This window comes from Tubulanus polymorphus, chromosome 4, assembly GCF_964204645.1.
Source record: "Tubulanus polymorphus chromosome 4, tnTubPoly1.2, whole genome shotgun sequence".
Lineage (NCBI taxonomy): Eukaryota > Metazoa > Nemertea > Palaeonemertea > Tubulaniformes > Tubulanidae > Tubulanus > Tubulanus polymorphus.
Window position 1 is genome coordinate 1,301,433 of NC_134028.1, and position 26,220 is coordinate 1,327,652.

The window sequence follows — 26,220 nt, forward strand, 5'->3', positions numbered from 1 at the left end:
GTAAATGATGGATATTATCAACCACATCATCCGTACACAGATTGTCAATAATAGGGGGCGTTGTAGTCATCCTCGTCTCTGACGGCAACATCATCAACGGATTACCGTTATTATTCATAGGTGCGTTGTCTGCGGATTGAGAAATCAAAACGAGAAAAATTATCAATAATAATATTCATTAATTTACGAAACCGAATACAATTAACATCGATTCAATATCTGAACACCAGGGGGTGCTGCGATACTGATAAATTCAGGAAGACGGAAATGACGGATAAAATATTCATACATATGTGTAGTAATCGAAAACATTGTTCGATTGATTAAAACCTAATTCTATATGAATAGTTCCGATCATTTACAGTCTTTTAGAAAATTATCAAGACCACATTTCTAAAATTCCATAGCTTTATCATAGCTTCACGCACAAAACCTCAATTTCATTACTTTGAAAAAAGGATTACTATTTCCATAACCTTTCCAGGATTTGCAGGACTAGTACAAATCCTGGGAAACTGTTTGCCACCATGGCGAACAAAGTCTCGTTAACTATTGAATCATGAACCCTACTGATGGAATAAGAGACCAATATGGAGGCGGATGAGAGAAATGGAAGAGGTGTTGATAAGGTTTCCTTACTCTGTCAAATCTGATAAATACACGCGCGTCATGTTTTACACGATTATCAGATGAAATCAACCATAGAACCGCATTATACAATAATACATAGGATTTACATAATACATGTCAGCAACGAGAAAATCTGTGTAGGAGGAAGCTGTGTTCATCAGAGGGGAAAAATTACTGAGTTAGTTAACGCTGCTGCTGCTGATGTTGTTATGATGAACTCTGCAGATGAAAAAGGACTTGACAACGTGATAAGAATAGCTGTTAAAAAACAGAATCACGAGGTCACTGACTTTCATCTAATCTGCCACTCGGGTGAGAGAACTTTTATCATATTCTACAAAAAGCGTAATCGCTATACAGAGGAAGAGCTAGCGCCGGGCGAAGAGAAATACCACCTGAGTTAAAAACAAACTGTGCTGTAATTTGGCCAGTTTAATAAAATACAATGCAGCGACGGATGGAGACCGATGGGAATAGGATCAGCGCCTTCAACGTTCATCATCATCATCAACGCTCATGGGTGATAGAGTTTACTGGTCGATGGTTCTTCTCTGGCCTCTCAACGACGCAACAAAAACCAATCTGAACTGTGCATATTATAACACACCCGGAGGTGCACTCATAGTTATGTTAAATCTAGGAGGAAACCTGATGATGTCCTAGTGATAGCCGTACTATGCCTCCGAGCGAATCGGAATAACTCAATAGAGAAACTGAACGGAATAATAATGATAACATCCATGAATAGAACGGAGAGGCAGTTGTATTTTGAGCTCAATTTACCAAAGTGAAGATCCCCTTCCCCACTGGCACCGACCAATGACCCCTTCCCACACTGGCACTGACCAATGACCCCTTCCCACACTGGCACCGACCAATGACCCCTTCCCCACTGGCACCGACCAATGACCCCTTCCCCACTGGCACCGACCAATGACCCCTTCCCCACTGGCAGCGAGAAATTACCCCTTCCCACACTTGCAGCGAGCAATGACCCCCTTCGCCACTGGCACCGACCAATGACCCCTTCCCCACTGGCACCGACCAATGACCCCTTCCCCACTTCTCATGTCAGTTAATGGAAAATGTCACATTCGCCGCATGTTTCAAATCAAGTGGAAGTGTAACATGATTGACGTCGATCAAAAGAACAGATTTTTGATCCGTCTGCAGAAATGGCTAATATAATTTCTGGTCGTACGAACGGACGTAGAATCAATAGAACGAAACAAACGACATTACGCGAGATATTCACAGAAAACGGTCGCAACATCGTTAATGGAAATCTGGATGAAGATGAAATAAGGCAATGTCTGGTGTAGGTGATGTAATAATCTACAGCAGTGACCTGTGAAACACCTAAAGTTCTATCAACTAATCATTATCAGTCTTTCATCATTTAAAATTATCACGTGTAGGAGCACCCTCTCCTCCCCTTCCCCGTTCTCCCCACCCTCTCCTCCCTCCCCACGGTCTCCCCACCCTCTCCTCCCTCCCCACCCTCTCCTCCCCTTCCCCGTTCTCCCCACCCTCTCCTCCCTCCCCACGGTCTCCCTACCCTCTCCTCTCTCCCCACCCTCTCCTCCCTCCCCACGGTCTCCCCACCCCCTCCTCCCTCCCCACGGTCTCCCCACCCTCTCCTCCCTCCCCACGGTCTCCCACCATGCAGCACGCAATGGTTTTCTGGTAATTAATGAGTAAATGGTATGCACTGATAGTTTTATACGTGCTGTTGTATCTATATTGGATTCAATGTTCTCCACTGATAAGTGTCTCGACTCCGGGGGTGAGGGACACAGAACTAATCACAAATTGAAAGATGTACGGGTACATGTTTGTATAGGAGCTGTACGATGAAGATCTGTGGAACTGGGCTCCGCACGGGGATGACTACATCAAACCCTTTCATACTCGACTTTAGAGGATAAGATCTTTTTTAAAACTATGATTCAAAGATTCCGTCGGTTACGAGATACTTTTGCTCTCAGCTGCTCATCAGTTACAACATGTCTATGAAACCTGTTTGATATATTAAACGCACAAGACGAGTTGATGTTCAGGTATAAGACATTGAAGAACTGTCGTTTAAACGACAACCAGCACCAGCAGTAGTACACGCTAGACACACTTTCATCCTGATAAAAACATCCAGTTTTACATCCAGTAAGAATCTCTGTCTCTTTTCCGGAGTAAAAAATTCAAACACGCGTTTATGACATTTTGCCATTGAACTTCAGATGTGATTTTAGCTAATGTGTGAAATACAGGGAGTACATAACCCTGCGGTATCAGAGACTGTTGTATCGGTGAGTGAATGTATTTGTGGCGTTGACTGGTGGTGACAGTGTCAATGTGTATTGACAGAATGATGTATGTATGTGTTTACTAAAGCGCAACCCGAGAGTCTCTCGTCTAATAAAGATGCATCACCCGTCTGCCACTGGTCCGCCCGTCAGTTCATTCCCATCTCTGTCTCTCTCTTAAATAAAACACTTCCAAAATTGATGTCAACAAAACGATGAATGACGTCAACTGGAAGCAGTAACAGCAGACGCAGTTTATTTGACAATGAGATTGATTACAGTCACTACAGAGAACTGAAGACATCTGCGGGTAATGGTTTCATTACCGCTCAGCAGCTCAGCTCTGGTAGCTCAGTCTCGGTAGCGCAGCTCTGATAACTCAGTCTCGGTAGCTCAGCTCTGATAGCTCAGTCTTGGTAGCCCAGTCTCCGAGGCTCTGCTCTGATAGCTCAGTCTCGGAAGCTCAGCTCTGATAGCTCAGTCTTGGTAGCCCAGTCTCCGAGGCTCTGCTCTGATAGCTCAGTCTCGGTAGCTCAGTCTCGGTAGCTCAGCTCTGATAGCTCAGTCTTGGTAGCCCAGTCTCTGAGGCTCTGCTCTGATAGCTCAGTCTCGGAAGCTCTGCTCTGATAGCTCAGTCTCGGTAGCCCAGTCTCCGAGGCTCTGCTCTGATAGCTCAGCCTCCCCTGCAATCATAATCTAGTTATTGCGAGTCGAGCGGAATGAACGGAAACTATCACCATTTTACACTGTCGCTTAAATTACACTAGAATTTACCGTCATTAACATCAAACTATCGTTAGTTCATCTTAAAGACATAAAAGCATGTTTCTATTAGCGACGGGTCATAGCACTTCTTATGATACGGACTTTTCCATCAAGGAAGAAATAGTATGATTCTTACACTGATTCTCAAGAGATTCGCAACAACAACTTAAAAGACATGAGCTAAAAAACGATAGAAATTATGCAACATTTGCTGAAAAAAAATTTCTGCTTTTTTACCCGGATGACTAAATACACGGGACGCCGACCCGCTGTGAGGTCCTGGGAATAGATAAACTCATAGAATATTAATCAATGTAACCAGCAGCAGTCAGTCAGGCCCCCGGCTGACTGGCTGCTGCTGCTGCTGCTTCTTTGGAGCTTAGATAAAGATAATGAGAAAAGAAACTTCAAGTTATGGATTATTTTCTCGCGGGACAATCAGTTACTATTTTCTGAGCATATAATTCCTTTGAGTAAGGCTGGGATGAGATTCAAGGAAAAAAGAGAGATAGAGAGAAGAGAGGGAAGATAGGGAAGAGAAAGGAGAGAGATGATGATAAATTGCCTATATTGCCAGGATGAATTTGTCAAACCGCTGATGATGTTGTCACTATAGTTTCCGCAGTGTAATTGATGGTAGTTTTCACGGGGAACTTCAACACCTAAAGCGAGACTCGAGGATTCACGACAATCAACTGTTACTTCAACACCATCGACTCAAACATTCAGTTCTAATCTACTGATGAATGTGAAATGAATTCCCATATCTCGCGGGTCTCCGATGAAAAACATCTGAACTGCCATTAGAAAATTAAACCTGTCGGGCTGTGTATTACTGAATCGCTGTCCCAGATATAACGGGAACTGAACAGATTTATCAGTTTGTCGATCATCGATTCCGCATCTGGGAAAGAATGCTTGGAACGTTTAGAGGGAGGTTGGGATGGAGGGACGGAGAGAGAGTGGATGGGAGGTAGAATACTGCAGTATCAGTAGCCGGGGTAGAGAGATTTTAGCTTGTCAGTTCCAGTCATGTTCAACCGGTATTATTGTAGATCTGTCACGCGAAGGTAATGCTCGATTAATCCGTTGAGATTCCACTCGGACTCTGAAATTTCCTCGGAGAATTCGGTTGAGGTCTCGAATTATACGAAATTGTCGACAGCTCTTTCTCATGTCGTCGGTTATTACAAACATCATTAACATAAATAAAGAAAAAACATGTTGACATCAATTTGATAAAAGAAGAACCGATTGAATAAAACCAGTGAACTGTTAGACTCACCACCAATCGTCCTTTACCAAGTATTTACACATAACTGGTTTCTATTTTCTATTAGTTGTTGTTAAAAAATTACCAAAAATCCACTTCCAAACTTGGGGCCAGTTGCATAGTGATGTCTAATACACTTTAAGACCAGTTTAAGACCATTGCAGCTCCTTTTTGTTGAACATTGACTAAAAACCCAGTTTCTGTACAAGTACCAGACTTGGGACAGTTGCACATGTCTTGTTCCATGTATATATAGCCGATCTAATAATTCAAGACCAGTCTTAAGATTGAAGGCCACTTTTTAGGCTTAAGTCAAAACTGTGCTACCAGGAGACCACTACTATGAGATCAGTCTAAGACCATGTTGGCAGTGATCTCCACCAGGCCTCGGAGCTTATGGATCCTCTATCTATCGAGGACTCGGGGCCTATAGACCCTGGCACCTGTAAGGGCATTGCAACGAAAGCTACATAAGAGATGTTTATCTAAAACGGTGACCGCTGGAAGGAAGATACAAACAGTTTGAACATTGACACAAGATGTACATACCTGAACGTATACTCCAGGAACGTCGAATAAACCGTCCGTGTTCAAACATCGTTAAAATCTGTCTCTTATTGTCTGGATTGAAATACATCGTTTGTCTAAACCGGCCGACAGTGAGACTTCAATTAATACCGGCTTCCGATTAAAAAACACGTACAAATAATAGCAACGTTACATTTGACAGGTATTAAAAATTCATAATCTCTCTGATATGTGCGTAATCGCAGTGAGATGATACACTATTAAATCTGATTGATAATCCGCGCAATGTCTGCAGACGACAAATCCCTGATCGCATCAGTGAAAATACATCCCAGACGCCGCAGTTTAGTTTCTTTTTTCGAAAAATTCAATAAAACTAAAAGCTGTCTGAGCCAGCGGTAGGTTTAGAGAGAATTGCACAATAGCGGATACTCTCACTAATTAACAGATATTCTCAATTCCGATAATGAATTCAAGTCGTTTTCTCACAACAAACGAAACTCATATTTTTTCCGCTGTCTTTGTTCGGAACTGACAAAATACAGTCTGTCCGTAATGTCGTAATGCCAGAACAGTAAATATCACGCATAATACTGAAGTTAATACTTAATCCAATTACACGAATACCAATAGTTTAACCGTCAAAACCAGCCGGGAAAAACTGGCAGCAAAAGGAGATCTAACTCTGATCAGGCAACGCTCGAATATCCATTGTTTTGAGATGATTCGCGAGTAAACATCATCCGAGCGGAATGTTAAATATTGTTTGTTAAAACAAATTTGCGCGTCGTAAGCAAGTGATGCCAACAAAAACACCGATACAGTTTATATAGAAAATGTATCTTGGTACTCATGAAGAGGAGGAGAACGCGAGTTCACGAAGAGCATCTTCACCGGATAACATCATTAAGTGTCTCATATAAACGAGCAGCGATGTTTTCAGCAGTAGAGAGCAGTACGTGAACGCGCGTTCTGAACGCACTGACGTTGGGTAATTAAACACGAATCACCACCACGCGTCAATTCAACCTCGATCGAACGCAGTCAATCTTCCAGCCGTGATTTGATGATACTTCGCTCCGATATATTGACTTTTTACCGGTAATTGTGCAGTTCTATAGACCGTTCTGAAATCTGTAACCTCGCGACGAGATATCGGCTTCAATTCTTACGATCACATTTATACTATCATCGTTCACGTCGATGGAACTTTGAAAGACGCCGCAAGTCGCTGCAAGTCTCCTCCGAGTCGCTGTAAGTCTCCTCCGAGTCGCTGTAAGTCTCCTCCGAGTCGCTGTAAGTCTCCTCCGAGTCACTGTAAGTCTCCTCCGAGTCGCTGCAAGTCTCCTCCGAGTCGCTGCAAGTCTCCTCCGAGTCACTGTATCTCTATTCACTCATTGATCAGTGTGTTATAATTTCTGAAGAATGCGGAATTTCTAAATTGACAATCGCGTGATGAACATATCTGCGTTGTTCGCTCAGAGCAGAGTCGATGTTTGAAGATGTGACTGACGACGCGGAGTGAACCGCTGCAATATGAGCATGCACAGGAATTATAGAAGCTATTCTCGTGTTTCCCACGAGGGCAGACACAGAGAGAGAGATACGGAGAACAGCAGATCAACTCATTTGACTCATCAGCGCTGTTAACATCATCGACTTACAAATCGAGCTTAATAAATTTATCATCCTCATAATCTTTCTCAAGTATTACACTCATTAGCAGCGTCGGGCAGAGACCCCCCTTCAATTCTATTCAATAACCAAAACACTTTCTCGTCCATAGGAATTGAATAATGCTAATTCCAGTCGGACCTGTTAAACACTGTCATTTATATAATTAGCTAACCTGAATTATGTAGAGGACTCTCTCCCCCTCCCCATCCTCCTCTCCCTCCTCTCCCTCTCTAAGCGTTTAGGAATGGACTGCGAATGTTCAGTAGTTGTTGAAGCATCATCTCATTAATTCTGTTGCAACATTATTTGTTTCCGCTGCGGGTAATTTTACAAATGGCAGCCGTCTAATCGAATGAATACTTCATTAAGACTTTGTTTGATTTTATTCATCAGAACCGCGACCGGGAGTAGATCGGGTGTAAACGATAAATTGATTTTCAAACATCTCTCATCTCTCTTTTGTGAATACTTTCACAGCGTTAGTTCAGATAGAAACAAATTCAAATTAAATGGAGGATAGAAACTGAATGGAGGGTTCACACGGCCCAGTTGCGTAATCAAGGCTTAGATATAGAGGACCAGTTAAAGCTCATTTCTGTTCTATAACCAATCTAATAACTTTAAGACTAGTCTTTCTAATTTAGGATGAATATCCCATAAAACCTATAGCCGCGATCACACGGAGATGATCAGACCCGAGTCTAATTTGACTTAAACAAAGCGAAGTGAGCCACTTCCTGCACCAGTTCACACGCAATAATTTGCCCCATGCAAAATTTGGCCCGGGCCTGGATCGACATTTTTGGTAGGGCGAAAGAGTGGCCCATTTGGCACCCATGTGAACAGTTGTTTATGTACCAAATTTGGCGCGGGTCAAAAATGCTTGCGTGATCACAGCTTATGATTAGAAGTGAACAATCAGTAAAACAGATTCATGTTCAGTTGATCAGTTTAGAGTCGATCTCTGTTCCGAGAAGTAGGTGGTTCCCACACAATGACTTCAAGTGTGATAAAACTAGTACAAACTACTATAGTGGTTACTGAAATCCTTGATGAAGACACAGAAGTTAAGGACTAACGTTAAGTAATGGATGTCCATGCACTATAAGTAATAGACCATACATCCTGCTATTAGACATCATTATTGAGAAGTGACACATTCCCTAGCGAGCTGCGCTCTAAACTCAAGGTTATTTTCCCCGATGAGATAAAAAACCTGAATCAGTGCCAGGGAAATGAGAAGTTGAGATTGAAAACATTTTAATCAAAATGTTGACGATTTCACGTAAATCGAGGCAATGATTTAAGTCAAACTGAAACGATACACGTAAAACCATTGAGAACTATTTCATGTTTTAGGCGACTGTGGAAGATGTTTAATGTTTATCTATGCGTAAATGAATGGTTTATGTAAATGTATAGATTTCTATCAGATGTGGTTAATGTTACTGTTGTTTTATTGATGGTCAAACTGAGGATGAAAGAATATCGACCGCAGCAGCAGCAGCAGCAGCAGCAGCAGCAACAGCAGCAGCAGCTTCACACCTTCATCGTGGTGACTATAGATAGAAATCATTGATCACTAATAATTAATATTGCTTAAAAGCCTCATTTCTCATCACACTTCCTTTCATTCTGCTGTGTTGAATATTCCAGTGAAAATGGATGAGTTGTAATCACTCATTTTTCATCATGTCATCATTTTCTATACCTTTAATAAGCAAAATCTACATGGATGATCATAAAAAACATCATATCAAAAAGTATTGCCTAAAAGAGTCCCCGGAGACCAGATCCTGTCATGTATTTTCATGAGCAGATTTAGGGGGCTCCTATTTTTTGGTAATATTTTCAGTCTACAAGAAAGTTACACAAAGAGTGGCTAATTATTGCAGGCCATTTTGTTTTAGAATCAATGCTCCAAAAATCATCCAATTTTTTCAAATTTTCCAAGCCCCTAAATAGGTTTCACACGTATGGCTTTAGCTGTTCATGTTCAATGTATACACACAACTAGGCCTACAAAGTTTAGGGTACCTCCCTTTTCTAAATTTCTGATTCCACCCTTAATATTTATTTCAAATATACTCAGTAAATGGAGCTTCTAACAGATGATGGGGGTCGGATGAATTCAGGTGACATAATCTTCTCACAATTTCAGATGAAATAAGAGCCTTCCAATGACCGAACGCAGTTCATATCAATAAACTCTGGATTAAATGGCAGATTAAACAGCAGATTAAATGGGATTAAGGTGATAGTCAATTAGAGCGTGCTATAGTCTATTTCAAACTAGGGTTTATCGACTACATTATCATCAACACAGCTATAAAGTGGAATGAGGTAGAAACAGGTGTTGAATATCAGTGTCTCGCTGACCGCAGAATGGAGAAATGGACCGTCTCTTGATTTCTCAGAGGTGTCGTTTTGATAGTGTTGGTTTAATGTAGCGAGGAACGCCGCACGTCGTTTACTCGTTAGAACCCGCAGGTCAAAACATTCGTTCTCCACCACTTTGCATGTCACTAAATGGTGGTTTTTATAGATGGAAAAATCTCTGGTGCGGGTAGAATGTCGATGATACTCCCTCCAACACATTGATTTGTAAGTATAACTCCAGAGTCGTGTATTGGCTGTGAGTTGTGTATTGACTGTGAGTCGTGTATTGACTGTGAGTTGTGTATTGACTGTGAGTCGTGTATTGACTGTGAGTTGTGTATTGGCTGTGAGTCGTATATTGACTGTGAGTCGTGTATTGGCTGTATCTACACACTGAGCTCACTCACTATCTATAATAATTGACAGATCAACTTACATTTACATAATAACACAAAACCACTACTGGTGCCTGCTACCAGAGAATATTATCCGACATCAGGCCTGAATTACAGATGAAAAAATGACGTCTTAGCCATTTCCTTAAGTAAACATCCAGCTACTTATTATAAGGTTGAGTGGCCACTACATCTTGGGTAAAGCAGGGATTATTGCAAAACAGCTAAATGAGTAATCAACTATTTCTCCAACCTCCTAGCCTTATCAGCGCTTCAGGAAATGCAAACAGAGGGTATCCCTCATATCAGGAGCGACATCATTAAACTACTGGTCACAGGTCAGTGAGGACATCTTTTGTTTCGAAATTCTAGTTAATGACCCGAAGCGGATACATGAGTCACAAACATAATTATCTACCGACCACTGTGAGAAAAACACCATCTCCTTATCACAATAAAACCATGAAAAACGACAAAATAGAAAAAGAGCCTTTTACAACAAAAAACATGAAACAGTAAATATGAAGAGCATATCGAATATATCTGGGTTAAAACGCATAACGGTATCAAGTGTCGCGGCCAATGAACGACGTCATCTGAACAACAACCACAAACGACGACGATCTATTGAAAGAAATGAACATTCGATAAAAGGAAAAAGAGTGAGTTGAGAACTAGTGCTGCCATCGGTCCGTCTGGATTCTGGATTATTCAACCCTTCACCACAAAGTGAATTGATGAAATTATACAAATGAATGAATATATCACGAAACACGTAATGTCACGTACACTAATTCACACCGATGAAATTAACCCCTCCCTCCCACGCTCCCTCCGCCCTCCACGGAGAAACAACGGACATTGAGTTAACGTGTACTGCATGGCAATAGTGACGACACTAATGGGTATTACACATGAGTATTACAGATGGTAGGCACCACAATATACAAGGGTATTACAGAATGGTATTACGCATATCACATAAGGGTATTACACCACACAAGGGTATTACAGACAGGCGCTGCGGAAGGGTATTACAGAGGAATTTAATGGAAAGGTATTATAGATACTTGGATGAGTATTAAACTGGAAGGTCAAGGACAGAGATGTAGAGTGTAATGAGATGAAAAAGGGAGAAACTTCATCCTACAATCCGTATTGATTCCAGATTGATCTCGTTCCCTCAATCCGTATTGATTCCAGATTGATCTCATTCCGTTAACAAAAGGTTTCCGATAATCATGCGATCGCCGGGTAACAGAACAAAATATCTCATCTATCACGAATCAATAACCGAATATCAAATATCGATAATTCTGATTAGATATTGATTTGAGAGTGAGATTGAGAAGCACGGAATCATGAGACACAGCGTCTGCTCATATTTACTGTGACGCAGATATTTTTTGAAAAATAAAAACTGCAGACGACAATTTTTGCTGGGTACGTTACGAGTGTTTAGGGACCGTCACGCATGATGCTCAGGGACCGTCACGCGTGATGCTCAGGGACCAATAATGATTACCCCGATGATGGTAATTTGCGTCGAAGCTTTACATAACACTACATCATTACAGACCATTACAGACTCATTTCTGGTTACGGCGAATGATGTAAAATGACTGGTCCGAAACTTTGAAAGAAGAATTAGCGAGAGACTCGAGAACGGAGGCATCTACCAGACACGCGATATATCAGGACAATTATACCACGAAGGAGCTTCAACCGAGATCTAATTCATATGAAGAGATACCATCTGAAGTCACTTGATACTAGAGGTTAAATCGAGACAAATCCGAGGTTGTTATAGCTACGACTCCTTTTTCCATTGCCTTTAATAAACTGTAACCCGTTATACCTGAGGATCGTTGAGCAAAGGAAGAGAGATGAGTATTACACAGCACCAGTCAATTATATCAATCAATAAATCAATTCATCTATACAGTTCAATCCTTGATGTCATTTTCCTCATTTTCACTAAATCAATATAGTAAAGGTCATATTAAAATTCCAAAAGGGAAACTTAATTGCATCAAACTTCTATAGAACTTGTTTCTAACAACTTTTTATCAAGTTTGAAATAAATATGTAATTTTTCTGATTTGTTATAAATTGATGAATTGTTACTGTATTTGTAATTATATTTGAAGGTTCCGCTGACTGTAAACATCTTCTGAAATGAAAGCGTTTTATAAAGAGAAACAATATTTAAAAGAATTGATTAATACCTGTCACTTCATGATGAATAGTTCTCAAAGTTTCCTCAGAATCAGACGTCAAAGATGTTGATACCGAGGTTGACATCGATGTCGACATGGTCAAATCTGAAAATACATTTATTATAACAGTGAGAACAGTTTATTGTACAACTAATTTATTTTGCTTTAATTCAAGAGCTGGGTATAATTTATTTTTCAAGAAGTCCCTAAGTCACTAAATGCCTTCTTTATTAAAATTATTATGATCTATAAGAATATGATCTATTGAATAACTAATATTTCAGAATTATCAGTTGGAGAAGGTTGATAACAAAAGGGGTACAAATTTGCGATATCAAACCCACAATGACGCAACTGATACGTTTTTAAAGTACCATAAAATGACACTCAGTTAGATTGTTTATGAAATTCATGTATCAACAATTACAGCACACATGTATTTTGAATTAGATAACTTTATTGATGCAAAAATCCTGATAACGGGCCTCATAAGTTAAACCCCCTAATCAGAGAATGGTAGGGTATTGCCGCTATTGAATAGAGCATTTCACGATCAGTTATCACACCTGACTGGTCACCACAGCCAAATGGTCACCACACTGACCAGACAAACTTACTACCTAAATCAATCACCAATATCTTGGTGGTCTAGTGGGTAGAGTGCTGGACTGGCATCCAATAGGTTCCTGGTTCAAGTCCCACGAGGCCAGAGTCAGGGTTGTCAACCAACTGAGGTTAGGGTTGGGAGAACTGTGAAGGGGGATTTTTGGAAAAAATTTTTTGTGAAAAAAACATCCGATCTTAATCGATATAAGTACTAGTTCCCAGCGCAGTATGAAGATGGCAGCACCTTCCAGAATAGAAATGACTAAGATGAATCAGCGAAGTGACTCAAATAGATTAATGAGATTTTATACCAGTACAGCTCTCTCTATCCACGTATACAATCCAGGGTATACTTCCACATCGAGTCACTGCAGAATTGAATCCAAATATATATCAGTCAACAACAATCTTTTATTATTGTATTTTATGCGTAATAATTTCAGGAAAAGTGTTGCAACAATAACAATGTTCGGTCGGGGGCCGACTTACAGAACTACTACAAATCGGTATGACATACTATATACATATCATACATTAGTCAACACAGTCAACTCTTATATAATAAAACAGTTTAATATGTCTCTTATATTGACACAACACACGCTGAGAGTAGAGAGTCCTCGGGAGAGTTGTCAACGTTCATTCAGTACAACCGACCTGACAGTTAACCCTACCCCAATATCACACACACATACAGGGCTTATTGACGAACAGTATTATAAATACAACTCGTAAACAATAAACAAAAACAATCTCGATGTAACTAAGAACTCGATCCTATTCACAAAGTACGACAGATTTAAATATAGCTTCCAATCCGCAGTAAATAGGAGTAGTTTGACCGTCTATAGCAGGTGGTGTGCCCGGGGTTAAAAATAGGGTTTCCCCATAACGCCCCATACCCATATGAATAAAAAACAAATCTATTCAAATTTGAAAACGACAAATGTTGACACTGAATTCACCAGCACGATTCATATTCAAATGGTAGCAAATTTGAAAATCAGATTGTCGCATGTACATACAGAATACAACGTGCTCGGTGGCCTGCTCGGTCGGTCGTCAGCTCGGTCGGTCGTCAGCTCGCTCGGTCGCTGTTTCTTATGAGTCATTCTATATAGAGATAGAGACTATTGAAACAACTCAGTCAAATGTGTTGCCATCGAAAATGTGAATTCCCACAAAAACATAAATGAAATTCAGTGGGCGATTTATACAAGTATCAATAGCATTAATCTGTAGAAAACACCCGAGGGTCTTTAGGAATCCGTATAACTAAAATACTCAAACACGAATCAACCTTATAAACAACTTTATATAAAGCCATTTCTAGATCAATCTTTTCAGATTGTTTTTTCAACGTGTTTACGACGGCGGTTCACCGGCAGTAGCAACGAACCACGAAGCCATTTCATCAATTATACGTAATTATTATTAATAACTAGTAAAAAGCATTGACCCCCTGAGGAGACATTACAGTACGAGCAGTTCGATGGGGGATACCATCGCCGTGTGTGGGGTCGATAGTGAAATAAACTGTAGCTCGTATATGCTAGAAGTAGAGTAAATAACTCTGGTTTGATAAAAAGTCATGTCAGTAAGAAATGAAAGTACAAGTAACGTGTCCTCGGTAATTCAGGTGCAAATACTGTACTTTCTGAAAGGGAATCAATCATTCATTTATTACGTACGCTTAAAATGTGAATTTTTCAGCCACCCCCCTCAGTCACGTTTTTAAACAAAATCTACCATTTTTTAAACATCCAAAACGATACATGATAAAGAATTACCCCACCGTCAGTTTGATAAGTTCTTTCTACAGTAAAGCCTGTTTAAGTCAGACGTTTTCGGGACAGGGAATCTAAAAATCTGACTTTGTGAACCAGTATAAGCCTAATCTGACTTCTAAGAAAATCGGACTTCAAATGTGCTCGATTGCATCAACTTTACTCTTGAGACCAGTTTTAAAGTGATATCTTAATCGATCATAGATATGAAATTTCTCAATATGCATACCGGTATGTGTAATACATGTTTGAGACTAGTTTATACTTTAGTGGCGGCAGTCGGATTGAGTTCATTAGCCTTCAGGCTCCACGATTTGATATCGAGATCGAAGCACTTGATTGAAGTACCCCGATTCAAGCGCCGTACAGCTCTTGTTCTGTAAGATGATAATTATACAATCATAATTGAACATAAATCTATTTACTGATTTCACAGTGGAGTTGGTAAAGGTTGAATTACGAGTTGGCTCCACGAGGATGTAACCGTTAATAAAGAGTTTCTATCTTATATCTGAAGCATCGATAACCAGAATTATTGCTTTAATAAACACAAAACGATCGATTCTGTGATAGATATTTCCTGAAATATTTGTGTGAAATATTGCACCTACCGCACTTAAACACAGAAACTATGAGTTATGCATTTAATAACAATTTTACAGTTGTTTTTTTTACCCTACAGCAAATATTAGACAAGTTTCCATACAACATTCCTAGATTGAAATTGTACGCTAAGATACGTTAAAAACTCTACTGGTAAAAACTTGCTTTCAATTTCAAAAACCTCAAGTTTCAAAATGTTCAGAACATTAAGCGACCAATTCAACAGGTGAATTGAAGATACAGGCTCTAATGGGGCTTTTCAAGGAGGCAGGCATCATTTCTTAAAGGTTTGTAGCGTATTGGCATATAGACCTAATCGCTTTAGTGGTGATGATGTCATAGTGGATTTATGGAAGAAGCCATCTTTTCTAGAAGGGTCTATAGTAGGTGTATCTTATTTTAGTGCATCATCTCTTTAATCGAGTCAAGGATAAGCAGTAAATCTGGTTGAAATAGAACTGCAGCACCGGTGCTATCAGTGCTGGTACTGGTTAGAACACTGGAATCATTTTTATTACACTTAGAAATAGATGTGTGTACAGCGAGCGGGCGTGTACAGTATTGGTGTGTGATAAAGTGTGATAACGGTACAACTGCAGCTGCTGATCCATGCAGAAAATCTACCCCTAATCTGACGAGCAGTTTGAGCAGTTTTTAGCTACGCTCTATTGCTCACATCTCCTTCGTTCAGTAAGCTGAAGAAATAGTATATTTTGACTAGTGGCAGCTGTGTTTGATCCGACATCCCGGGAATATTAACACATTCTGACTAATACAACATCAAATCCTGCAGGATCTATAGAACTATATTTCAAATCCCGCCCAAACTAGAAACTGAAGCCTAAAGGGGACTATCTGGATATCTGTTCTAAAATAAACGCTTATTGCAATCATCCTGATTAAATGTTGAAACACTTCATCCGTGTTGTGTAACAGAAAATCCCAGACCAAGAATTTAAAACGGTCCAAAACGTTTCTTCGCCACAGAAGTCTATTCAACGTTTCGACTTTTTTCCTAATACCGGTAAATCATCTTCAGGAATACGAGCATCTGTGACAAAATCATGATATGAAGATTAGGATATAGGCCTAGTCGAAATGTTGTAATAACCTACTGGTTCCAGGAAAAATATCGGACTTCATTTTTCATTCTTAGGGCGGGATTTTCACATAAACGACTTCAAATTATTTTTGATCAGCTTCACCGAATTGTGGGAAGCTGCTCCGGTTATTTCTCAATCATTGCTACGAGAGATTTTTACGGGCGGATGATGATCTGCCCACAGCTGCTGCTCACAACACGAGAGCAGAGGAAAAACACCTTATAAATAGGATAAAAACAAACAACTCTCGGTGAACTTTTAACAAGCTAAAACTCGTCAACATGGACTTCTACAAGAGTAGGAAATGTGTAATACAGAAACATTATGCATATATGATTATTATTGAGAAATAGAAATCATAGTAAGAGTCTTAGTACACTGTGCACACGCATAGAGAGAGTGGTAGAACTTGTTTACTGATCATCTCAGAAATAAAAATAGATTGTTCTTCACGTTGATTAGACTCTTCAGTACATACGCTTCTAGCAATATCACCCACAGCTGCACCAGCGCGGACTGCAGCTAGCAGCTACTACTATATGCACCGCAGCACCAGTCCGGACTGCAGCTACTGCTGTAGGCCTACATAACTGCACCAGTCCAGACAACAGCTAGGCCCTACTGCTGTATGTACTGCACCAGTCCGAACTGCAGCTACTGCTGTACGTAACTGCACCAGTCCAGACTGCAGCTAGGCCCTACTGCTATATGTATTGCACCAGTCCGGACTGCAGCTACTGCTGTACGTAACTGCACCAGTCCGGACTACAGCTAGGCCCTACTACTGTATGTATTGCACCAGTCCGGACTGCAGCTACTGCTGTATGTACCACACCAGCGCCGACTGCAGCTACTGCACCAGTTCAGACTGCAGCTACTGCTGTAGTATCATCAGACTCAGCAAAGGTGTGGAATCAAATAACATCAGGATCTGCGCTATAATCAATCAAAAATTCATTCAAACCATAGGGGCCGACAGGCCTTCCGCTACCAGTATTCAGATTTAGTGGATCCTGGCACTAGAATCAACATTAGGCTACCCTCTCTGTAAATTCTACCACAGTTGGAATTCAAACCTGACGACATCGTGAGACCATGGCACCAGTGCCCATAATGATATCAGACCTTGTCCCTACACACTGATGGCCTGTAAACCCTTAAAACTAGGCAAACCAGCCATATATACGATAGCCTGCTTTCCAGTTCAATAATGTCAATGCTGAGGAGACATATATATTGCTATCAGGGGGTTAAAATTGTATTATCAGTATCAGGCAACCGAATGAAGCCACCAGGTTCAGTTAGCAACTTAAGTGTCAAATAGATCTGGATCTGGTGTTTCACCACTTTAGACTTTGATGAAATGATACTGATTCACAAAATTACATTCATACATTAACGTTTGATGCTCAAAAACAATACGTTGTTAATTAAATCTTACACTTTATGAGAACTAATCCGAAATATCATAGCAGCAGCAGACTAACTGAAGCGTCAGTAAAATCGCAGGAGATGAGGACTGCCTGCTCGCCATCTTGATTTAACCAGCACCGTTCAGTTCACTTGACCCAGTTTACCATAATTGGCAAAAAAAGTAATTTATACAGAGTTGATTGTAATTCGAGAAAAGAACACGGCTAGAAATTGATTGAAGAAATATAAAATCCGTTGGTAATCCTGGTCAGGCAGGGAGTTTATTGACGTGTTCACTCCGCTATACGAGTTGCATATGAGCTATCCACGTTCCCGTCTCGACCCGTTACTGTCTCGACCCGTTCCCGTCCCGACCCTACCGTACAATAGCGCCACCGCAGTCGATAATTTGAACTAAAACACTTCGGCGCGTATCGGATTCGTTTTTCGCATGTTATAAATGGTTGAAGAACGATCAGTGAAACATACCAACAATTTTAAAAAGTCAATTAGATTTTATAAAACTTTTCATTAAAAAGATCGAATGAAGAAAACGCCTCCAATGTCAACAGAGGTAAAAATTCAAGATGCGAAGTTAGCAATTTCCAGTCGAGATTTCCTCCCAGAATATTACTGAAGTGGGTTTAAACTGTTTTCAAATGTAATGTTGAATAAATCATACGAGTTTAATTATTTTGGTTTCAAGTTTCAAATGATATCAACTTTCGGCTTCAAATCTCTCAAAACTCAGTTCTAAAAATGACCCCTCTCGGCCGGGGGCATTTTGTTTAGGGTACATTTTATTTTGCCATTAATCAGTTCGAATTCATCAAATTTATGAAGAAAATTAATGTATGAATTTTGCAAAAAAATAAAGATGATTGTTAAATTTATAACGCGTTGTCTTTCTCTACCAGATCCCGTCGGTCTTTCTCCGATGGACATGTTCCGGTCTCGACCCGTCACCTGTCTCTACTCTCTAGACAGTCCCGTGGACGCTATGTTCCCGTCTCGACCCCTCACATCTGTCTCTACTCTCTACACAGTCCCGCGGACACTATGTTCCCGTCTCGACCCTTCAAATCTGTCTCTACTCTCTACACAGTCCCGTGGACACTATGTTCCCGTCTCGACCCTTCACATCTATCTCTACTCTCTACACAGTCCCGTGGACACTATGTTCCCGTCTCGACCCTTCAAATCTGTCTCTACTCTCTACACAGTCCCGCGGACACTATGTTCCCGTCTCGACCCTTCAAATCTGTCTCTACTCTCTACACAGTCCCGTGGACGCTATGTTCCCGTCTCGACCCTTCACATCTGTCTCTACTCTCTACACAGTCCCGTGGACCCTATGTTCCCGTCTCGACCCTTCAAAACTGTCTCTACTCTCTACACAGTCCCGTGGACCCTATGTTCCCGTCTCGACCCCTCACATCTGTCTCTACTCTCTACACAGTCCCGCGGACACTATGTTCCTGTCTCGACCCTTCAAATCTGTCTCTACTCTCTACACAGTCCCGTGGACCCTATGTTCCCGTCTCGACCCCTCACATCTGTCTCTACTCTCTACACAGTCCCGTGGACCCTATGTTACTGTCTCGACCCTTCACATCTATCTCTACTCTCTACACAGTCCCGTGGACGCAATGTTCCCGTCTCGACCCTTCAAAACTGTCTCTACCCTCTACACAGTCCCGCGGACACTATGTTCCTGTCTCGACCCTTCAAATCTGTCTCTTCCCTCTACACAGTCCCGCGGACACTATGTTCCCGTCTCGACCCTTCAAATCTGTCTCTACTCTCTACACAGTCCCGCGGACACTATGTTCCCGTCTCGACCCTTCAAATCTGTCTCTACTCTCTACACAGTCCCGCGGACACTATGTTCCCGTCTCGACCCTTCAAATCTGTCTCTACTCTCTACACAGTCCCGCGGACACTATGTTCCCGTCTCGACCCTTCAAATCTGTCTCTACTCTCTACACAGTGCCGCGGACACTATGTTCCTGTCTCGACCCTTCGAATCTGTCTCTACCCTCTACACAGTCCCGTGGACCCTATGTTCCCGTCTCGACCCTTCAAAACTGTCTCTACTCTCTCAACAGTCCCGTGGACGCTATGTTCCCGTCTCGACCCTTCAAACCTGTCTCTACTCTCTCAACAGTCCCGTGGACCCTATGTTCCCGTCTCGACCCTTCAAAACTGTCTCTACTCTTTCAACAGTCCCTTGGACGCTATGTTCCCGTCTCGACCCTTCAAATCTGTCTCTACTCTCTACACAGTCCCGTGGACCCTATGTTCCCGTCTCGACCCTTCAAATCTGTCTCTACTCTCTACACAGTCCCGCGGACGCTATGTTCCCGTCTCGACCCTTCAAATCTGTCTCTTCTCTCTACACAGTCTCATGGATATGTTCGTGTCTAGAGCCTTCACATCCGTTTGAAGACAGTTTGTGGGACACCCTGACATATCTAATCGGTTTGTAATATTTCCAGTCAGTGGGACGAACCTTTTTAAAAAATGGAAATGAATATTACAGGTGGTCAAATATTTATTGATTAAAATCATGAAAAATCTACAAAATCGATGCTGACATGCTGAATACTGATACATCTACACATAAGGCAAATTTCTACAAATTTAGTGCAATTCTCAGGAATACGTATGTACTAAACACATTAACATGCAAACTCATTAAAATGAACGCAAGGAACCAAATTATTACAACCGACAGTTGTCATATTGGCCGAAATTCTAGGTTTTTGATAACCAATAAATCGGTATATCAGAAGTATAACTAGGCTCCACTGTTTCTTGGCTGAATCCCGTGGTCTTCAATACGAAAGGCTTTCATTCTCATCTGAATTTCTTTATCATTTCTGCCTGTTGTAGCCCGACAAATCGTGAATGACAAATCATAACTTATATCGAAATATCTTGATACAAGATAACACACAGCCTCCATCTTTATGGCTTCAATAAACCTGTGTCCACTAAAAATGTAACGACATGAAAAAACTGTTGATTATAGTATATGCATGAAACGCATACTGTAAGAGCAAGTGAGGTTTTACGTATGGGACTCGACCTTACCTTATCCAGTCTTTCAGAATGTACGATATGATTTTATTCGGTGCCATAAATGGAATGCGTACCGGTGGGTACTGTATATACATACTTAAAAAAAGGAAATTAAAATAGCAACAAATCATTGATATCGAATCATGATAGTGATCTTTTGTGATGGTGCAGCGAATCATATTCTTGGTGATCCGTACCTTGGGTGTAGATAAATCTTTTTGCATATTGCTTGCGTGGCCCAAACATAGATGAAGTTAAGAGCACTTCGACGAATAACCATTACACCGTGTCCTTTGCTTGATAGTGGTTCAGGACGTATATATTTTTGGACAAGCCTGGAAAATAATAAAATATTATTATTCGAATTCAAAGTGGGCCTATACAAAATGTCGTGTGCGATGTAACTTTGACTTTACTTTATAAGGAAACATTAGTATGTAAATTAATAAAATTAGTGATAAATTTGTGTAATAAGCATCACAGAATTATCAAAACTTAGCGAATATTTGATATTTTCGGATGGTTTTCAGCATGTACAAGTACTGCCGTACCGTACATATAATATGCTTTCATCTTAAGAGCAATTAAAAGTCACAATTGCAAGCAGAATATAAATCAAAGCTTACAAACACTGTTCTTGAGTCAATGTATTTGTTATATATCGGTTGAGGTCATCAAGCTGTAAAAAATGAAAATACTGTACATCAAAATAGATTCACATGGGCACATTTACAATCAATCCGTCGTTGGCAAGATTAAGCTGAAAGCCACCAAGGCTCTTTTGCCTTTTAGGATATATATGAAACTGACGTGAGATCTATTTGTTACTTGAATAGCATGCTTTACGCAAGTTGAAAATAAAATTCTTACAATTGCGCGCCGTTTTTCCAATAAATACTTGAGAGGGACTTGGCGACCATCATCGTTTTCTGAAGTGTCTGGTTCAATTTTCTGAAAGCACGCCCCACAGATCATGTAGTCAGGAAACCTTAAAAAATACATATATTTTCACATGGGGTGGTGAGTGATAAAGTTTTGCTCACTAACTCTCATATCCTACACCCACCTTATCTCAAGTTCTTTGCAACAGATACATTTTTTCTCATTTCCATCTTTAAACAATGCATCCTAAAATTCGATATTATTCAAGACATAGCAAAAAGCAAACAGATTCAACTGGCACTGAAATCTGTTTTGCGAGGCCCATCGAATAAAATCAACAAGAACACAAAAGCCGATTAGTCCAAAAAAAAACTTGAATTACCTCCCATGTTCTTCGCAACTTCTCAATTTGGCACATGGGACAACGGTAAGAATAATTGAACGTGTAGTCATCCGAATTTCCACCTATACACTCTGGGTGTATGGCCCAGTTGCAATTAAATCCATTGCAAACTATCACTTTCTTACTACAAAAACAAAAAGATTTTTGGTGTCCTTTACAAACCCACCATACCTGATGGGAGCGAAGTTTTAACTGAATGCGAAACTCACCATTTATTTGAACAGAAACAAAAGATCTTCCGTTTTCCACCTAACTCACTAACATCTTTTAATCTGCAAACTGGAACCTAAAACAAAGTGTGCCATTTTTCATTTATCATGGACTTAACACAACATTAACGCATATATTGTAAATAACAAACCTGACGAGCTCTTGTTACTGCAAGCCCCCGAATTGTTTTCTAAAATATTGGATATCAAATTTTGATTGATGCAAGGCATAAATAATCAATCACTTCGAAATAGAAGATTCACTACATAGATCCTTTTCGACGTTTGATACAAAAATACAATAATCTAGGATAAGCTGCAAAGGTAAATACGTATAAAAGTATGATTTATAGGAGATCCAGTTACAGGGTTTCCAGTTAAAATTTGATTCTAGACTTAATACAATTCAAATCAACTAAAGGGCTAAATAACTGTGGAACCGGTCATTTGTTTTTTCCAAGTACCATTCTTTTACTGCTGATACATTTCTCACAAGTGAAACCAATTCGTTCTGCCTCCTGTTGCGACAAGTCACCAAGTCCTATACATACAGGATGGTACCACTCAACGCACCTTTCGCATGCGATGTATAAGCTACAAAATATCAAATATCTAATGTAATTCGGAATTATAATAATCTTATTAGAGCTATGTATGTAATCATGATACACTAACCCTCCTGTATCGATTTTTTTACAAATACAATATTTCGCAGCTGACTGTGGCAATTCATAGAAAAAACTGCTGCGTCGTCTTGTCTGAAAAAGTGCATTTGATATTTTCAATTATCTGCATTCTACGTTAAACTAAACTTCTTCAATCTGCTACCACCGGTACCATACCTTCTTTGGATTTTCTCGGAGCTTCACCGTGGTTCTCGTTTCCAAGACCTGTCTTTGCTATAAAAAAGTGACATGACATACAATTTTTAACGAGCACAAAGACACCATTCCTTAATTTTGATACATATCAGGAATGCATGAAAAAAATACTTGTAGAGAATGCACCTCAAAAAAAAGTTCATCGCGCGTAGACATTTCTGGTGTTGGGTCATTCACCTATAAATCAAAGAGATCACATGAAATTAGTGAAACCTACATGCTGTTTGAATATGGCTCAGATAACTAAGATATACCTCATATATTATATTTTCCTCGCCTATTTGCTGTTCGCGTTCATCGCGAGTAGACATTTCTGGTGTTGGGTCATTCAGCTATAAATATAAAAGTAAGTAGAAACTGTAAATTAGTAAAACTTTATCCTCACATTTTCAACTAATGTTGTTACTTCATATTTTCATATGGCCTACCTCTAATGATGTTGCTGGGCAAGAGGCATTGGTCACAGAATATATAGCTCCATTGCTGCTTTGATTTTTCAGATAATCTAGTCCTCGGAAGAGATCAAGATCGATAGGCAGGGGCTGACTGGAGTCAATCAGACGGAAAGTATTGTCATTAAACTCCAGTACCAACCAGTGGTCTGTATCACTGGGCTTAATAATCATCTTTCTTTTCAAGGATGTTTGCAAAAATGCACTTGTCAACAGTTCAGTCAATTCTTCATAGGTCCTTGAGTTTTTTACACCTGATACAATGTTCAGAACTTGAAACCCACGTTGCTCTAGACATTCCATGATCACATCCATCGAATAAAATCCCTCTCTATCCCTCAGGGCAGATATCATGCAGGTTGGGCCAATTCCTGGATTTTGCAACTGCCTAATCCACATTTCGTCTGATACACGATCCATATCATATACTGAAACACTGAACGAGCCATCTTCATCTGATCCAATCGCATTATTGACCGCACAGAGTCCGCAGTAGTTGGTGGATCCTTGGATCTGCATAAAATCTCCTCGTTGAGTTTTCACTGATTTCACTTCAGCATGTCTGTTTGGTAATGCTGTTTGACCAATAACTTGAGCCGCGTATCTGAGGTTGCTGTGGGCTGCAAGCAGTTCATCACCATTTAGATTATCGAAGTCAAGGTTTCGGAAAATATCACTGACATCCGAATTTAGAACTGCACGTAGATATGATGTACATTCGCTTCTCTGTCGATCACTATTATGACTGACTTTGGGTACAAAGGAAGACGATGTAGTATTTTCTGTATGACGTGAAATATTTGGAACAGAATTCGATGAGTTCGGGAAACTTTCGTTGCCGTGGAGAGAAGCATCGAGTCCACGCGTCATATCGCGAACAAACGCCCGTCCAAACTGATCTCGATCAAGCATGTCATTGCCTAGGTTTTCTCTAAGTTTATTTACGAGGGCATTGTTTATTTCTTCATTTCTCAAGTGCGAAGCGAGCCGGAAAACAAACATGTGAGTCGCCGGATTCATATTGTTGAGGAAATGAAGATTCTTTTTTCGGTTACTGAATTCCTGCTCAACCCGCTGACTGTCAATTAAACCTCCAACATTATCCAAAAGAGATATCCTCCGTAAAATCTCAACAGGACTCTTACAGTTTTCTTGATGAAACCAATCGTACAGGATGTAGTGGTGAGATGAACGTGTTATTGGATGATCCTCATTTCCTATAGGTTCTGTGTTTGGTTCATAAATATATTTCAAGAATGTGGCCTCAAACGTGATTTGTCTTGTCTTTGCTTGCGCAATATTTTCATCGGAACTCTCTGCTAATCGACCATCGTGGGGTCGATACATATCACCATATCTGGAATTGGCAAACCTCGCCACAAGGTGAGCACTGTCACAGATAGATATTGTTGGTCGATGTTTCAGTGATCTCTCCAAGTCAACGTAGTCGCGAGGACTTTCACCCCGAAAATTGTTCTTTATGCAATATGTTACACCGTGGTCGCAACATCCAACTGCCCAGCCACCTTTCAGAAAAAAAAAACGCAAAATAATGCTATGTTTATGCGATTTTTGCGATGACAATGCGCGCGAGTGCGCGGTGTGTTCCTTACCGGTATGGCCAAAAATATCTTCATATAGGCTGTCGAACTTTGACCGAGACATCGACATACTTCTGAGGCGTAGAATCATGTCATTCGTAGACCCCTTGGAATCTACTTTCGCCTTCTTACAAAACTTTCTGATTTCCTTTACCTGCATCACAATGCGATTTATATAACGTATAGGACCTACCATTGTGTTAGTACTGACTAGTACATCATTTTACTTTCACAAAAGTGGAAGGTTTTACATATGCAATGCATAAAATGTGTACCTTCTCATTTTTCAGGAGATGCTCCAAAGTATCAGGATGGATAGGCTCAACTCCTTCAGAACCACTATCTGTCGAGCACTTTTCAAATTCAGTGTTTATCAGAATTTCTGACTTTCTGGTATATTTCCCAATCCAAGGACTCCAGCATTCAAATGAAGGCCTCACAACATGTTCTACAAAAATTGAATACGTTTATCAAAAAACTTTTGAAACCGCATTTCACACACATGATCTGCCAGATGAAAATTTTATACATAATTAACATGATGTTGGATTTGAGTTTCTACCTTTATGGCATTTCGATCCTTTGCTCACTATTTCCTTTTCGATATCATTCCAGAAAGAAACGCAGTCGACTTCCTCGTTCAAAGATACTGGTGGCGCCAAATCTGAAACTGAAATAAGAGATAATTCATTCACAGTTCTATCTTATATAGACTAGATATAATGTATATCCCTATGGGAGGGGGTGCGTGTACACCCTCCTAAAATTGCCAAGCTTCTTTGTGATTTGGGAAAATAAATATTAAGCTGATACCTAAGAAAGTTTAAATTCGTCTCTTGTTCTCTGTATTTCCAAGAATGAGTTAACGTTTTCCGAGGAGGTTTTTTCGGGGTGTCTCGTAATTATATGATATGCCCTATTTTGGGGGTTCACCCTACCTGAGTCAGACCCTGGATTCCCTTGATCAAACTGAAACTAATACACAGAATACACAGAATACGCAGAACAGTCATAGACTCACGGTTGT

At 40.3% G+C, this 26,220-nt stretch overlaps 2 long non-coding RNA genes across 2 annotated transcripts; both read right to left on the minus strand.

Annotated features, from left to right (window-relative positions):
• Positions 1 to 20,574: 20,574 nt before the first annotated feature.
• On the minus strand, positions 20,575 to 21,004 carry LOC141903553 (uncharacterized). Its single transcript, XR_012619080.1, has 3 exons — positions 20,963 to 21,004; positions 20,778 to 20,861; positions 20,575 to 20,677 (listed from the first exon to the last, which is right to left on the minus strand). It is a non-coding gene; the product is annotated as an uncharacterized LOC141903553 (long non-coding RNA).
• Positions 21,005 to 21,481: 477 nt separating this feature from the next.
• LOC141903554 (uncharacterized) lies at positions 21,482 to 22,035 on the minus strand. Its single transcript, XR_012619081.1, has 3 exons — positions 21,832 to 22,035; positions 21,636 to 21,753; positions 21,482 to 21,550 (listed from the first exon to the last, which is right to left on the minus strand). It is a non-coding gene; the product is annotated as an uncharacterized LOC141903554 (long non-coding RNA).
• Positions 22,036 to 26,220: the final 4,185 nt, after the last annotated feature.